Source organism: Schistocerca nitens, chromosome 2, assembly GCF_023898315.1.
Source record: "Schistocerca nitens isolate TAMUIC-IGC-003100 chromosome 2, iqSchNite1.1, whole genome shotgun sequence".
Lineage (NCBI taxonomy): Eukaryota > Metazoa > Arthropoda > Insecta > Orthoptera > Acrididae > Schistocerca > Schistocerca nitens.
The window spans coordinates 975,504,182-975,521,912 of NC_064615.1; the positions used below are offsets into that span (position 1 = coordinate 975,504,182).

At 40.1% G+C, this 17,731-nt stretch overlaps 3 non-coding genes across 3 annotated transcripts; all 3 read left to right on the plus strand.

Moving 5' to 3' along the window:
- Positions 1-8,263: 8,263 nt before the first annotated feature.
- Trnah-gug (transfer RNA histidin (anticodon GUG)) lies at positions 8,264-8,335 on the plus strand. Its single transcript has one exon. It is a non-coding gene; the product is annotated as a tRNA-His (tRNA).
- Positions 8,336-9,150: 815 nt separating this feature from the next.
- Positions 9,151-9,222, plus strand: Trnah-gug (transfer RNA histidin (anticodon GUG)). Its single transcript has one exon. It is a non-coding gene; the product is annotated as a tRNA-His (tRNA).
- A 5,795-nt stretch (positions 9,223-15,017) lies between these two features.
- Trnah-gug (transfer RNA histidin (anticodon GUG)) lies at positions 15,018-15,089 on the plus strand. The gene has a single exon. It is a non-coding gene; the product is annotated as a tRNA-His (tRNA).
- Positions 15,090-17,731: the final 2,642 nt, after the last annotated feature.

Below are 17,731 nucleotides of genomic sequence, written 5' to 3' on the forward strand. Positions count from 1 at the left end.
CGTCTATTCTTCACCCATCTTCTTTCTTAGTCTCAATCTTGCAAATCTTCAACTTCTGTTCTTCCTGCTTTTACTCTGCCTCTTACTTGCTTCTTGGTTCTTCTCTGGCCAGGATATGGAAATATTTATTGATAACTAGTCGCTTTGAAGTTCTCCTCTTAGTAACAGTTTGATAAATTGTTTGGGCGTGTCATTTTTACTTTGTGGAAGTTTTCTTCAGTTTCGTGCATCAGCGTGCTGTTTAATAACGGTAGTGTGACTTTTACCCATATTTTTTGCCAGTGGTGGCTTGCCCAAGCGGTCTTCTCGTCAGGCCGTTTCTTGCTCGCTCCGCTGAGTGGGGGCGTTTGGGGGTTTACGAGCGGTGAAAGTCCGGTGTTTGTTTGTCAGTCCCTGCACCGGTCCCTTCTGGCGTTTGGTGTCCTGTCGTGTCTGTGCAGGGTTCCGTGTTCTGTCCCAGCAGATATACAGCCCACTTCAGCTACAAGGGCCTTCTGTTGGTCTCGCTGTCCTTTCCCTTCTCTCGACGCTTCTGCCTTGTAGGAATAGTGTCTTGCTAATTACGTCCTTTTCTTTCTTGATACTTCTCGCATTGCAATTTTTGGGTCATTGCATCTCGTCCTTGCTAGAGTTTTTACAATGGTTCTTACAAGAAGTTTTACTTATAATCATCTGACATGTGTAGTACCTACATTGTGTTACGCCTTTTTAAAAAGCTTTACAAATTTCGGCGCCCTTTCCATGTTACAATTCTAAGATATTTTGAGTCTTAACTTATACAAGAAACCTCAAATTCGTTTTTTATTTTTGTGTAGTGTCGTGGTGTATAGCATTTTAGTATTTCATGCTGTTAGACTATCTACACTTTATCCTTTCACCTTAATCTATGGTACTATTGGTGTAATTTTTGTTTTTGTTTTTATTGAAACTACTTTCTTTTTCCCACCTTCCTCTCTCTTCAATCTTCTTTCTCCTGACGATCTTATCTGCAACATAATCTTGAAATATTGTGCTGATTATTTACCAGTAATAAAATTAATCTTCAAACTTGTACTGAAAGTGTTTAATACTGCCAGTCTTAGGTAAAAATACCTCTGCTTTATCTCGTAAAATACCCTCTAATTCTCATTTACTGTGTTCCGAAATACCTTGAACTTCTTGCAATTTTTCGTCGATTTCTTTATGGACTTCTAACATGAGTTGAGGCGATTCCCCCTTTTGTGCATACCATTCTAATTCTTCATCCTCTTTATCTCGCATCATTCTTAATTGTTTGTTTATAACTGATATTTCTTCTAATTTTAGCTTTTGCTCAAAGAGAAGTGTGACATTCCCGAATGTTACACTACCTTTCCCCATATCTATTATCGCTCGTCTCTCATTTAAAAAATCTGCACCTATAATCAAATCCACCATTAGTTTAGGTATAATCACGAAGTTGGCTTCGATCTTTTGACCTTGGCACGAAAGAGTTGACATTGTTTGTATCGTAACTTCCGAAGCATTGTTTCTAATAGGACCTCTTACTTTAATCTTACATGTTTTCAGAACTGGCAATTCCTCATCGGCATTACACTGCATGAATAAATTTTCTGAAATCGCAGTCAGTTCACTTCCACTATCAATTACAATATTGACTGGGATATACTTTACCATGGCCTTCACAATTGGTTGAATTTGAAAGGGTTGGTTCTGTTCTTCTTGAATTCGAACTTTCTGTAGGATAAGCTTCGACTGCTACTTCTCTCTCTTTTATTTCCTCTTCTCTATTTCTTCCTTCATTTATGCTTTCTTCAACATCCTCTACTTGTTCCTCATCCTCATCTATCTTCTCCTTCTTCGTCACTACGTCCACATAATCGCATGTAAATGTTCTAGTTATCACTTCATAACTTCCTTCATTATATACGTTGGGTTGTGTGCCCACTCGTAACTTCTTTTCAACTTCTGTCGACTGCGCATTATCCTCATTGAATTCGCTTTCCCTGGTTTCCATCTCAAATAGCTCTGCAATACTCATTACTTCGTCCTTTCCTCCTACATTCGTTGTGCATGCCTCTGGTAATTCATCTTCTTCGTCAGTATTCTTCCAATTAATTTCGTCCCAACACGATATTGTTATTTTCTTGTCTTCGTTTTCATCTGGTCTCTGCGGATTTGTTTCTTCCTTCTTCTCTTCTCGTGATCAGATTTTTACTTCTCTGTTCAAGGTGCTGCAATTGTCCTGGGTCGGTGCGTCATTCTCTTTGGCATGGGCGCTTAGCTGTCAATTCGAACGTTTATCGGGGTTTGGTGGTCTTACCTCCACCTCTTCTATCTGTATTCTCTTTTCTTGTTCAGCTTGTGGATAGTGGTTTCTTTGTTGATAATTTGTCGGTCTAATGGTTCTCCAGTACCCGTTCCGGTTGTCGTTATTCCCTCTGTAATAGTTGTTGGAGTTCCTGGGTGAATTATAGTTATTGACATATTCTCTTCTAAATCCATAACCGGTTCTTTGTTGAAATCTATTGTCGTTTCTTGGTGCGAAGTTATCACATGGTTCGTAATTATTGTTTCTTCGTACTGTGTCTTGTGGGTTCCACTGATTTTTGCTTTCGTTTTTACGTGCTCTTCGTCTTTTTCTTGCGTCATCTTCCGAAAATATGAACTCTAGTTCCCTTAGAATACCTTTAAATGCTTCGACGTCATTGCCTCCGCGACCTACTAATGATTGCTGGTATTTCAATGGTAGCTTCATCGCGCATACTGTAATCAACTCTCCGTCACTGTAAGGTACATCTAAGCATTGATTTTTCTTTGCCATTAATTCGAAAAATTTCACGGGACTCTTCTCTCCTGAATTTTCAAAATATGGGTTCTGTAATAATTCGTACTTCACTCTGTTCTGTGCTTCGCTGGACCAATATCGTGAGAGAAACTTCTCTCTGAAATCTTCGTACGATCGGCATGTCGCTGCAACATTCTGCATGGTTTCTGCGACTGTTCCTGACATGTGTGCACATATAAAGTCTAATTTGTGTGCTAGCGTCCAGTGTTCTGGTAATCCTACTCGGAAATGATCAATAAAAGTTCGTGGATGTAATGAGTTTCCTTCTCGAAAGTGTTCAAATTTTCTGACTGTGAGGAAATCATCGTTGTCGTACTTCGTCATAGTTTCATATGAAATTCGCGATTCTTCGCCACTTTTGTTTCTGATCATTTCTCCCGTCGTTCTTTCCGGTTGTGGTGGATCCATTGGATATTGTCCACTGTAACTTTCGCGTACCCGCGGTACAGACTGTCTGATTTCACGTATGTTACTTTCCGCCTGTGATTGGAATCGCAAATGCATGATGTCTTCGTTAATTGTTTGTTTTTCCGGTGATGTTACAGATACGGATGTGGTTGCAGACCCTGTGCTTGTTCGATCCTGTTCACTACGCTCTCCAATGGTTTGCAACAACTCTGTTCGCAATTTCTGAAATTGTCGCTTCTTTTGCGCTTCTATTTTGACTATGCGGTTATCATATCTTTTCAGCGCTGCTTTTGTGATACGTTTGTGTAACACACTGTTTTCAACATCTTCACGCGCTGTACCTGCTGCTTGTCTAGTAATTACGTTTATCTGTGTCTCTAGTTTCTTGACTTCTCCCTGGGTGTTGTTACGTAATGTTTTGATCTCGTCCTGAATGTCATTACGCAATGTTTGTACGTCCGCTTGTACCCTGTCAGTGTCTGTTCTCAATTGATTGTGACCTTTATTAAGTTTCCTATCACTTCTCGAGATTCTTTTGCCTGGTCTTCAATATGACTTAGATGTAACTGAATTTCTTTGTTTTGTTCTTTAATCTCATGCATTTGTCTCGTGGTTTCTGCATTCTGAATTTGAATTTGGTTCGCTATGTCTTTATTTTGCCTTGTCATGGTTTCCGTGATTTGTTGTAATAATTCTGCCAGATTGGTGGGTCCTATTGCGTTTTCTTCCGACGTCCTACGCTCTGTGTTTTCGCCCAAGTATTGGTTCGCAACCGATTGCATTGAACTGTGCTGTGACAAGTTTCTGCTCGCATTCCTTGTACTCTGTGGTGAGGGAGCTATGATTACTTGTACTATGGGTTCTACGTATTCAAGACGTAAGTTAGAATCCTCATCGACTGTCTCTCTACTTTCCTGCTCCTCTGTCGTATGCTGACTTACGTTTTCTATGCCTTGACGTACATTATCCTCGTTATGGTGCATTATATGTCCTATTTCTCGCGATACTGCATCGTCCGTTGTAGTGTCCTCTATTCTCTGTCCATTTTCATGCTGGGTCTCTACCTCAATTTGGTCAAGGTCTCGATTTGCCATTGCTAATCTTTCCGAATCCCTTATTTTCTGTTTTAAAAGCAATTCATGCGCCCTACTTCGCGTCAACATGCGCTCATACGATCTCACTCGTTAAATAAACTTTTTACACACACGACTTGACAATCAATTCACTTATTTGTTGGGTCAGAACAAAATTGGCAACGATGTATCAGCAACCTGTGCGCTTGCATTGGAGAGAAAACTTAATTCTAACAATATTAAAATTCATAACTTAATTATGCTATTGTCTCTGCAAGAATTCTCACTTTTATTGAATACTTTCTTACTATCTATCGCTGCAGCTACTGTTTTCGACTATTTATAACGTTCAAAACAATTTTTTTTATTACGAAAATTTTTCAACGGGATATTTTTCTGACCTAGTTAGGCATGTGGTCGACCTTCAATCATGGTAGTTTACCATCCTGGCAGGGTCGCCATTTTCTAACATTCTGCGTGGTGTCTGTTTGTTCTATATCGTGTCTCCCTACCACTTTCTCGCAACGACGCTCTGAGTGTGTTTTTTAGGGAATTGACTAGTTTGAACCTGGGACCTGTTGCTGGTAAGGAGACGCCAGACCACACATGACATGTAGAATTCAGAAGAGTTCAGTGAGACTAGCGATGATATAACCAAATACTTAATGATTTCAGCGTCAGCTCCACTGCACTCCCTGTAAAAGAATCTTAATAGTAACTAAATTTAGTGGAAGGGGTTCAAGGCTTTCCTATTTTTAGTTAGCTGGTAAAATAACGTCGAAAAAGCAGTTAAGTTTACCACTGGAAATTTTATTCTACTCACACAAACATTGTTTATAAATTGCACTATTGATAAAAGGAAATGTTTTAATACTGGATTGTGAAACCAACTGCGTTCAACAAAAATGTGAACGAATATTCCCTGAATGGGATTCCAAGTTCCACAATGTATCGAAAGATGACCTATGCCATATCACATCTATAATCTAGGTTTAAATTAAGTTTCACAAAAGAGAAAACTATCAAAATGGTCTACAGTGACCCTCAATTATCTTTAATTACTTATCTAACTTGTCGTCAATTACTGTGGCTGATGTGGCTTCTCAATAACTATATAACAGAAAAATCATCGCGTTCCAGATTTTATACTTCAAGTGGCAAATTTGAACACCATGAGCTTTAATTGACGATCGACAATAGTATTACGCAAAAAGGGGATGTAACAGATGAGACTTCTGCAGTTCTGAGTGAAGCCTTATGCGCTCAAAAATGCGGCATCGTGTGTGTTCATTACCTTGTCAGTGTTCGTCTGGGGGCAGCGGGCAGCACAGCTCCGCTCACCTCACTGTCTCGGAAGCAACTCTCTCCTGACTTCTCCTTATTACAATTTACCGAAGTTGGTTTAAAAACACTATCTGGCTGTGTTTTCATCTGACCAATCAGGGTCTCAGTGTTAACCTTAAGCTCTGCCTACAAAAATTCTGTCTATCCAATGAGAAACGTTATACTTTTCGTGGTGGAGCAATGTTTTTAAAGTTTGCAACGTAACAGAGACGCGAAAAAGTCTCACGCTAAAACTTGCAGCTGGTGTGGTCCTTTTAGCGTTATCGTAAGATCTGTACTGTTCTTCTGGAGGGCTCTATCTTTTAACATGGGCTGGGGGTGGTCCTGACGTAACAGAGACGCGAAAAGGTTTCCGCTAAAAACTTGCTGGTGGTGTGGCCCTTTTTGTGTTATCGTAAGATCTATACTGTTCTTCTGGAGGGCTAAAGCTTTTAACTTGGGCTGGGGGTGGTCCTAACGTAACAGAGACGCGAAAAAGTCTCACGCTAAAACTTGCAGCTGGGGTGGTCCTAGTGGTTAGCTGGCAACGTGGGTGTCCAGTCCGTCCCTTATCGTAGGGCCTTCTAGCTTAACACGGTTCTGATCTCGGCTTCTGTTCTTGTTTCTCCCCTTGGAACTGCGTCTGTCTCACAGTGGGAAGGTATGACATGCATTTAGGCATTCTTGTGTTAGTCTGTGGTATTCCATTTGCTCACTCGTTACTCGTTTTACTTTGGTTAATTTAATGTCACGATTTATTCGGAGCTATGTGACATACTACTGGATTTGCTTATCATGTCAGGGTTTTCATGGAAGGTGTTGGATTTGCCTGACACCTTAGAACTGATCCTCATCTTTCAGACTGGTAAGTTTTGCTCTGACAAATTATTCATGGGATTACAATGAACTTACCAGTGATATGCAAAGCAAAACTTTTTTCAACATTTACGATGGCGTGTATTTTAATTATTTCATATGTGGAATGTGCTGAAAATTGAGTAGTAGGTCTACAACTTTTGGCGGAGAGATAATTAACTTTTAGGCTTTCTGTGTAGTCGAAATGATTCATTTTGGTATGGTGGTGCTTTGTGGTTTCTATGTCAGTAGATCCCTAAATGTACTAAACTTCATTTAACAAATATCAAGTATAAAGTGATAGAGTCAGCCCCGGAACTATGATATTTCCTATTTCCTAACTCGAGGCAAAACTTGATAGTTCGGCCCCCCCTCCCCCCCCCCCCCCATTCCTCTAAAGCGTTTGACACACGCCGCTTCACACATCATTATTCTATCGCACGTCACTGTATTTCGCTCTACGGAATTCGCGCGTGTGTATTTTGTAATGGAAGCCATCAAATCTATACTGAAGACAGTGGAAATCAATATCTCCTGTGGTGCCTCCCCTACTCACAGTCGACCGGGTTGACATTCTGACTCATTTTTTTATTTAAAAAAACACAATGAATACTGGGTTAGATTATTTGTGAGTGGGATAATAAGAACTCCAGAAAATTTGCGCTCTTCATTGCCTGTTAGCTAATAACTTCCTCTTTTGTGTGACATGAAATTAAATACAGGAAACATAAAACCCTACAGACAAGAGACAAGCAACACATGCACATTTCCTCAATCCTTAAGCCCCAGCACGTTTTCCTCTCTAATCCTGTAACAGATTTACACGGCGTACTTTCCATTCTGCGAAAGAATGTATTACCTCATCACAGATTGTCAAACGTTTTGCTACATGAAAAGTAAAAATATCGTTGTCTAATACTGAAAATGCTATTAATACAAGTAGTACCCAAGAGTGGTGTGATTTCTCGATATGATTGTCTATTTTGTCGCTGTCTGCTAGGTCTTTCTAATACCTCAGCAATTGTAACACACGCAAAATGAGCGAGACTGTTTTGTCGCAAATGGTCATTTTTATCCACCTCATTTACATAAATAACTCGACAGAATATAATTCATGAAGTACCAATATCAAATCCCTATTGGGAGTATTACAAGCAAAAAGTTGTATGTTGGGAAATAGTTTAACGTTGAATTCATATGCTCCAGTTTCTCAAGCGTCAGATCGAAAAGTAGTAGTAGTACGAAATTTTTATACAAATTTGAAATCGTCATATTCTTCCATATAATTTGTGTGATGACCCAGTTTCTTCTCTTTCCTCGTTCTAAGAAACAATCTTGTTACCACTAATTCTGTAACTATTCCTGCCATTATCAAAACTTATTCTCCGGTCAACTTCACTAATATTGGCAGAATCACCGGTTTAGTTATCCCGCGTTTATTCGCCGGTTAGGCGTTATTGCGTGTCCGTACTACGCTGTTTCCACGCTATTCGGAGAACAGAACTATAGAACTTAAGCGGCTGCTAATCGAGGTCTGTACAACTGGCCCTTAGTAATGCAGCGATCTGCCAAAAATTTTCTGTCAAAATTTCATTTTCTTGTGTATACCAAGTAGATAATGTGTAATCTTTCGTACCTGTCATTCCTGTTAGTCGTGTATTTCCACACCTGTAGTCTGAATCTCACTAATAACTATAACAATGCTTATCACTGGCACACTATCGCACGTCACTGTATTTCGCTCTGCGGAATTCGCGCGTGTGTATTTTGTTCACCATCCGTGATAGTCTAGTGGTTAGGACATTGCGTTGTGGCCGCAAGAACCCAGGTTCGAATCCTGGTCACGGCAAAAGGTTAATATTTTAATGAGGAATGGCGCACTTGCTCTTACCCTTCATTGATACTTTAGTCTTAAACAATCAACGATTAGTATTCACCCGTTCGGGTGTATTCGGCTCAGCTCTTATAGCTATGTCCCCTTTTGTCAGCGGGAAAGTTTTTTATCTCTTGATGCGAAGGGGATTCTACTGACAGAGACATCTTATATACTATGCACGCATTCAAAAATCGGTCTACGATTCGTTCAGCAATGAACTTAGCAAGTGTTCAAAAATGTTCAAAAACCAACAGGGATGCGTTTCAAAACCATATGAGTAATCGATACATCAACGTATGCTGTATTCTAGGCACTTTGTAAAACACGGATGTTTTTTCCTCAAGAATATGAATTTGGCGCCCTGAAATTGCAGCCCGGGGCAGACACCTCATTCCCCCTCCTGCACCCCCCCCCCCCCCCCCCCCCGCTAAATCGCTAAATCCTGGCCTGGGATGTGCACCCCAGATCTAAAGGCTAGTCTGCCCATGCGCAATCCAAATCTGTACATTGTTCCAGCAAACCATGCTCTGTATAGGCTCAGAAAAGATGTTATGTTGCACAGTGCACGCTGTGCTTCTATAGATTTATCACTGTCGCACCTACCAGTTGTCAAAAGTTCCCAACCCTTTTTAATTGAATTAGTCAAACACTGTCGGAATTGTGATCCAAGTTTTCTTTACTGCTGAAAGATGGAGAAAGCTGAATCTGCGGTCTAGCGGTACCGAGTGACGTCAGCAACTTTGCGCACACTAACAGAAGAGCGAAGTACACCCACGCTGAGTTCACCAGCCGTGATAGTCTAGTGGTTAGGACATTGCGTTGTGGCCGCAAGAACCCAGGTTCGAATCCTGGTCACGCCAAAAGGTTAATATTTTAATGAGGAATGGCGCACTTGCTCTTACCCTTCATTGATACTTTAGTCTTGTTGGAAAATAGTTATTGGTTTTGTTCAGATTAATCCTGTACTACTAGATTTATGAAGTGATAAGGACACCGTTTCGCACAAGTGACTTGTAATCCAAGTACGGACAAGTGGAATATTCTCTAAATTATGAACTAAGATTCCTATTACGAAGGTCGTAGTATTTACTAATCGATGGGAACGGAAGAAGTGAAAGCGAAATTGTATCTGCCGTTCCACAGGGAACAAAGATAGACTCTTAAGTTTTCCTGACCTGTTTAAATGAATTAGGGCTCTTTCAAAACGTCAGGAAGTGTACTATAGCAAAGCAGGAAAGGCCAGAGAATAAATGGAAAGTTGTAGAAGCACACATGACTTGTAAAATATATATGTCGCTATAGGACAAGTAAAGAGAACTCTGGAGAAATGAAAAGTAACTGTATAAGTTTGAAGATCTCAAGTGACGAATCAGTACTAAGGAGAGATAGGAAGGCTAAAAGGTGAAAGGATATATAAATGACTGAACAGAGCAAAACAATCTTGAAGGCAATATTATGGAAAGGAGACGAGAAAATACAACAAGATGAATGTGACCAGTGAAAGACCTTAATTGTTGCATGTCATATAGGATAGTCGATATTCCTTATGATTTACTGATTTGCTTGGGAGAACCAGCCTGGTCACAGATAAATGAGATTGATAAAATTACCTCAGACTAAAAGAAGAGTGATAATTCAAATTACAAAGCGAGGTGTGAATACTACAGAACTATCAATTCAGTAAATCACGGATGCAAAACACTAACACGAATTATTTACAGAATAATGGATCAACTGACAGAAGTCGATTTCGAGGGAGATCAGTTTACCTTTCGGAGGAATATACGAAAATAGGATGCAATTTTTATCCTATTAATTATACACTGAAGAGCCAAAGAAACTCGTACTCCTGCCTAATATCGTGTAGGGCCCCCACGACCACGCAGAAGTGAAGCAACACGACGAGGCATGGACTCGACTGTTTCAAGTAGTGCTGGAGGGAATTGACACCACGAATCCTGCAGGGCTCTCTATCTGTAAGAGTCAGACGGGGTGGCGATCTCTTCTGAACATCACGTTGAAAGGCATCCCAGATATGCTCAATAATGTTCATGTCTGGGGAGTTTGGTGGCCATCGGAAGTGTTCAAACTCAGAAGAGTGTTCCTGGAGCCAATCTGTAGCAATTTTGGACGTGTGTCGCATTGTCCTGCTGGAATTGCCCAAGTCCGTCGGAATGCACAATGGACATGAATGGATGCAGGTGATGAGACAGAATGCTTGCATACGTGTCGTCTCTCAGAGTCGTACCTCGACGTATCAGGTGTTCCATATCACTCTAACTTCACCCGTCCCACACCATTAAAGAGCCCCCAGCAGCTTCAACAGTCCTCTGCTGACATGTGGGGTCCATGGATTCATGAGGTTGTCTCCATACCCGTACACGTCCATCCTCTCGATACAATTTGAAACGAGACTCGTCCAACCAGGCAACATGTTTGCAGTCATCAACAGTCCAGTGTAACTGTTGACGGGCCCAGGTGAAGCGTAAAGCGTTGTATCGTGCAGTCATCAAGGGTCCACGAGTGGGCCTTCGAAGGCCCATATCGATGATGTTTCGCTGAATGGTTCGCACGCTGATACTTCTTGATGGCCCAGCATTGAAATGTGCAGCAATTTGCGGAAGGGTTGCACTTATGTCACGTTGAACGATTCTCTTCAGTCGTCATTGGTCCCGTTCTTGCAGGATCTTTTTTCCGGCCGCAGCGATGACGGAGATCTGATGTTTTACCGGATTCCTGATATTCACGGTACACTCATGAAATGGTCGTACGGGAAAATCTACCTGGGAGATGCTGTGTACCACTGCTCGTGGGCCGACTATAACAGCATGTTCAAAAGCACTTAAATCTTGATAACACGGCATTGTAGCAGCAGTAGCCGATCTAACAACTGTGCCCGATTCTTGTTGTCTTATATAGGAGTGGCTGACTGCCGCGCCGTATTCAGCCTTTTTACATATTTCTGTATTTGAATATGCATGTCGATACCAGTTTCATTGGCGTTTTAGTGTATTTGAATATACACTGAAGAAATGCAAACTTACATGTAAAACACTAGTGGTTTTTTGTAAGTTTCTGACAGTACTTTCTGCAATGTGTATTTCGAAATTCAAAAGGCAGCGGGGATAAAAGACACAAAGCGAATCGATATCTATAGCTCGTACAGAGACCACGGTGCAGTTAAAAGCATCCGAAGGACATGAAAGAGAAGCTGTAGATGAGAATGACGTAATAGATTTGTTGCTTATCCCCGAGGTGGTTCACTCTGTACAATGAGCAAACTGAAGAGGAAACCTATGAGACATTTGGAAAGGGAATTAAATTTAACGGTGAAGAAAGAAAAACTCTGGAATTCGCCAATGTCTTAGTAATTCTGTCAGAAGCTGCAAAGGACTTGCAAGGTAGTGTCTTGAAAATAGGTTGTGAGTAATATCAGCAAAAGAAAGGAAGGGTCTTCATATGTACTCGATTTAAATCAGACGATACTGAGGGAATTAGAATAGGAAACGAGGCACTAAAAGCTCTAGATGAGTTTTTGTTATGTTGGTAGGAAAAATACCGAAGAAGAGAGGATAAAAATTCATACTGGCAACAAGGAAAAAATCATTTCTGGAAAAGAGAAGTTTATTAATTTCGGTATGAGGAAATCTTTTCAGAATGCATTTGTGTGGAGTGTAGCCTTGCACGAAAGTGAAAAGTAAGCGGAAAAATTTCAAAGAGTAATAGTGTAAACACTTTTTAAACGTGCTCATAATGAATGTGGATCAGATGCTAATTAAGATATACTGAATCAGATCGCATGGGGTGGGAAGGAAGGGAAGAAATTTAGGGCATTACTTGATCGAAAGAAAGAGTCCTGAGACATCAGTGCAGTGGAGGGAAGTTTGTGAGCTAAAAATGATGGATTGTGTACAAGAACTGATTATAAACACAGGATGTATGGATGTATGGTATAGTAGTTGTGTCCTAGGGACCATAATAACATGTTGAAAAGAAGAATACTGCAACATCAATGTTTTTAACGAGTGTAGGAGTCCGTTAAGTGATACAGTGTGAGACTAAGCAGTACAAGCAGTTATTGAATAACAAAGCTCGTGAAAAAAAGGAACTGATTAAGGGAATATCCTGATTAAAATGTCAGTCTTTTATGTTAACATGATTGGAACTTGGGTTGATGTGGCTACTAGACGATGGACTTAGTTCAGTATCTTCTATCCCTCTCTGGGAGCGACCTCTGTGTTTTCTACACAGATCTGTACAAAGGTTAGCTCCCATCAATCTGCTTCAGTATACCAATAGCAATGCCTTCATTGGCCAACATCCGAACCCTCCAAGCTACTCAACTGCCCCTCTAGATAGAGAACATCTCTTGTTTGTAACTGAAATCGATTCAAATGGCTCTGAGCACTATGGGACTCAACTGCTGTGGTCATAAGTCCCCTAGAACTTAGAACTACTTAAACCTAACTAACCTAAGGACATCACACACATCCATGCCCGAGGCAGGATTCGAACTTGCGACCGTAGCGGTCGTGCGGTTCCAGACTGTAGCGCCTTTAACCGCTCGGCCACTCCGGACGGCTAACTGAAATCGGCTTGCTCTCAAAATCAGTTATCTTTTTGGGCAATTTCTATGATTTTATTGCTGCATACTGAATACCGTTCTGAGCCATTGATAACTACAGTGATGAACAATGAAGTTGGGACAAATTCCATTGACGTATGGCTAGATGGTTGACTCGGTGGAGTTCATCGGTCCCATCGGGTTACGGAAGGATGGGGAAGGAAGTCTGCTGTGCCCTTTCAGAGGAATCAACCCGGCAATTTCCTGCAGCGATTTAGGGAAATGACGGAAAACCTATATATTAATATGTTGATTCGTTTAATTTGGAAAGAAGCTGTTATGTGAAGAGCAGAATTTATTGAACTTAAATGTTTAAGAAACTTGGTATGCTCCATCCAGTTCATATTTTCGACAGCTCAGCTCCCACAATTTTCGAAGATTCACCCATTTTCGCTGATTCTGTTCCCCAAGATGTGCTAAAGTTGTTTCGAAACCAACTGCCCATTTTCCACAATCAGTTAATAATTCTCTGTCAAATGTTATTAACAATTTCTTGTGCTGTTGCAGTGTTTCTAACACATATAATTACAGAGTATTTATAAAGTGCAACAGTGTCAAGTCCGCTTCATACATGGAGGTGATGGAATGTCATTTATATACATAAGGAGTTGAAGCAGACTCAGGATTAATGTATAACAAAAAATTAAGCGCATTGTTTTCACTTACATTTAGCACTAGTAATACGTTTATTTAACGAGTATTTTAGGAAAAACGTTCCAGGAATGAAGCTTGATGACAACTAATTAGAAGGTGCCTTATGCTGTCGTGGAAGCACCACACTGATCTTTATATTCCAGCTGTCTGAGAAACACTGTGATGATGGCAATATCTTTTGTTTTCGTTGACGGCGCAAAACAGTTGCTGCAACTAGACCTGAAGATGACTTATACTGACTGAAACCAGTCATCTAAAATAAGCAATATTGTGATCCCGACTTCGTTACTCAATAGTTGTATGATAATTATTTAAAACATTTTCTGACCTTTTTTACTCAGAGATTTTTAGAGCATATTGTTTGGAAAAATTCCTTGTGCTAGGGTTGAATTGTCTACACCGCTAAGAAAATGACAGAGTAAGTTGGAAAGACGGGTGTTATGTTCTAACGACAATAATAGTTCAAATGGCTCTGAGCACTATGGGACTTAACATCTGAGGTCATCAGTCCCCTAGAACTTAGAACTACTTAAACCTAACAAACCTAAGGACATCACACACATCCATGCCCGAGGCAGGATTCGAACCTGCGACCGTAGCGGTCGCGCGGTTCCGGACTGCAGCGCCTAACGACAATAATACTTCGCGACTTTTGTAGTGAGATTTTACCTATATATATTATCATCAGTGCTGCTTATTTGTTGCTTCTGGTTGTTTAAATATTTGTAGGTGGTAAGTTTCATGTGAAACTGCTTGCTTCTTCAACGAATGTACAGAACGGGATGTAAAGAAAACTGGTAGCGTTTCATTAAATGATTAGGGTTGAGGAACGGGTGAAGCTCCAGAATTCTATAATAGGCTTTGAACGCGAGATGATAAGCATTATTGAAAGGAGAGAATGTTAATGCTGAATTGTAGACTTTTAAACGCTTGGATCAGAATGTATTTTTTGTATTTGTCTCTTGAATATTTCTCTGAAATTCAACCGAGTGGCGTCGCGCAAACGCCTCGATATTTGGGCAAGCCGACTTCTTTCCATTTTCAGACGTCCAGGCGTCTTTTAGACGTCGATAACCACCTGAATATCAGAGAAATATTCCAAATTTTCCTTTACAAGGAAAAATCACATTTTGTTGAATCCCTTCTACATTTACTGATGTTATGGTGAATTACTTGCTGTCGACTAACTGTCGGTGACGTTTTAAGAAACAACACAGAAAGATGTGAGATCTCAGTCTGCGTCCTCCGTCTTGCTGCAGCAGTCTGTTGCTCTACTATCGAGACGCCACCTACCTGCTGGCGAAGTTACTGTGCCTACTGGACCGGAAAGGACAGTTTTCTCCGGCCGAAGGAGTGATTTTTAGCAGAGCGAGCGTAGCCGTGATAGTCTAGAGGTTAGGACATTGCGTTGTGGCCGCAAGAACCCAGGTTCGAATCCTGGTCACGGCAACATAGTGCTCTATTTTATATTTTTTACAGAGCTACAAATGTATTCAAAAGGTTTCTTATAATTGTAATAATTAAAAACTTTTCATTTCTTTCACCAACATTACACACCTGTGATTTAGATTTTGAGATATTCTTTACATATTTTAAATAGGATGTAACTTGGTCACCAAGTAACAATGAACACAATTCTGCTAAACAAAGAGTAGCCATGAGTATCACATGCTCAACTATAGCCTGCAGATAGTGAACACAGCAGTGAAATAATTGAAACTACCCAAATCATTTTTCTTTTTCTTCTGATGGAAAATGATCGACGCTCAACGATGTAATTATGTTCGAGAAAAATTCTGCGGTGTGGAAATATTTGGCTATTGTGAATAGGTACAGATGGTACAAAGATAAACAGAAAACATAATATAGTTTTCGGAAGAGCTCTTGAAGATATGTATAAAATATGAGAATATGGAGGTAACAGCGTTAATTTCTCGCGAGTAATATTTGATAAAAGAAAACAATTTGCACTGAGGTTCAAACAAAGCAGCTGAAACATTGCCACTTATCTTCACTAAAAAAGCATACTTTGCATAGTTTAATAGTATATTTTAATACTGTGTCATATTATGGGGTAACTGATAAGAAACACACTAAAATTACTGAGTCCAAAAGCGTGTAAAAATTACTGAGGTGCGAATTCATGGAATCCTTGCAGTACTCTTTTCATGTAACTAGCTAGAACACTGCTGTTTCTCATTGTACATATCGCAAGAAATACGGCTCTCTTTTGAAGTCAACCCCTCAATTCAAGAAATCGTTATCGAGAACAACAATAATTTGTATTATCACTTCAAATCACTCATTGTGGAATCTGTACTTCAGAAATACACATTTTCAATAGCTTGGAAGTAGCCGTAAGAGAACGTCAACTGATAAACTAAAGATTAGGAGTATCCTGTAGAATTTTCTGGCAGTCATCTTCTTTTACTTCACTAATCAATTTATATCACATAACACGAATTCAATCTAATACTTGATTCCGGAACAACCTCAGAGCAGAAATTACAGTTTGCGAAACTAAACACTTCAAACTGTTTTTGATTTCACGATTCTTGGACACAATAGCATACCGATTAAATTGCGCACTTTACTACCGTTCATTTAAATGTTTGTAGTAAACATTTTAATTAATTTGTATGTGAAAAACAGGTACTTTTTTACTTTTTTTACGTTTTTAAGGCCCATCTTATTTAGGAATTGTCAAAGAAAAATTACCACATCAGGTTTGTTTTACAAGCATGCAATGCATTTTTATTTTTCTAAGATTCCCAGCAATCTCGAGAACTTTTATCATGGCTATAGGTAACGAATTCTAATATAATTTTTCAGGCGTTTCGTTTAATGAAGATTTATAAAGAGTTGTAAACCATCCAGTATCTTACGTCTTTGGATTCAATGCAGTAAGTGCACGCCAGTGTACAATACGTTTCTTTCTATACTTCCTTATTTCTATAGAAAATAGGAATCAAGAAGTGCAGATCAGTCTTATACGGCGAAATTATCATTTGCAAAAGAAGTTAATTACAAACACATATGAGATCCTGGCACTACATTTGACATCTATTGTTGTTGATTTATAGTGCACAAGTAAGGACTATCAATAAGAGCTATTGGCCACATGCACTACCGAGAAGATACCCCTGATGCTAGAGGAACAAATTATTAAGGAAAACTGGAGTCACCGCTGTACCTAGTCAATTTCTACCTCATACTGTATTGCGATGTATCATAAATCCGAATAGTCTTTGATTGGATTGATTTGGGCGAAGAGACCAAACAACAAGATCATCGATCTTATTGGATTAGGGAAGGAAGTTGGCCGTGTCTTGTCAAAGGAACCATACCGGCATTTGCCGGAAGCGATTTAGGAAAATCACGGAGAACCTAAATCAAGGTGGCCGGAAGTGGGATTGAACCGTCGTCCTCCCGAATGCGAGTCCAGTGTGCTAACCACTGCGCCACCTCGCTCGGTAAATCGGAATAGTCCGGGTTCTGGCAGCCAACGTAGAAAAGAAAAATGGTACAACTCTACTTTCTTATCTAATGTGTCTACTTCATGATCTTTACTTTGTCCTGCAGATACAACGGCTCTAACGAGAAAGAATATGGTCTTGTTCAGTCATATTCCCATTACAATACTTATTACGAAATTAGAATTACTAGTTTATTGAGTTTCTTCCCGAAGGTATCTGCTTCTTCTTCAGTCAGTGTATTAAGCAAATAATCTGTTACTCTAGGGGAGAATGCTGTACCAGGGGCATAGTGTACCAAGGAACATACACTGAGAACCAAAGAAACTGGTACACATGCCTAATAATGTGTAGAGCCCCTGAGGGAACGCAGGAGTGCAGCAGCAAGACGACGTGGCATGGACTCGACTGATGTCTGATGAAGAGTTTGAGGAAACTGACACCATGAATCCTGCAGCGCTTATCATAAATGCGTAAGAGATCTCTTCGCAACAACCCGTTGCATGGCATCCCAGATAGGATCAAAAATGTTCATTTTTGGTGAGTTTGGTGGCCAGTGGAAGTGTTTAAACTCAGAGGAGTGTTCCTGGAGCCATTCTGTAGAAATTTTAGATGTGT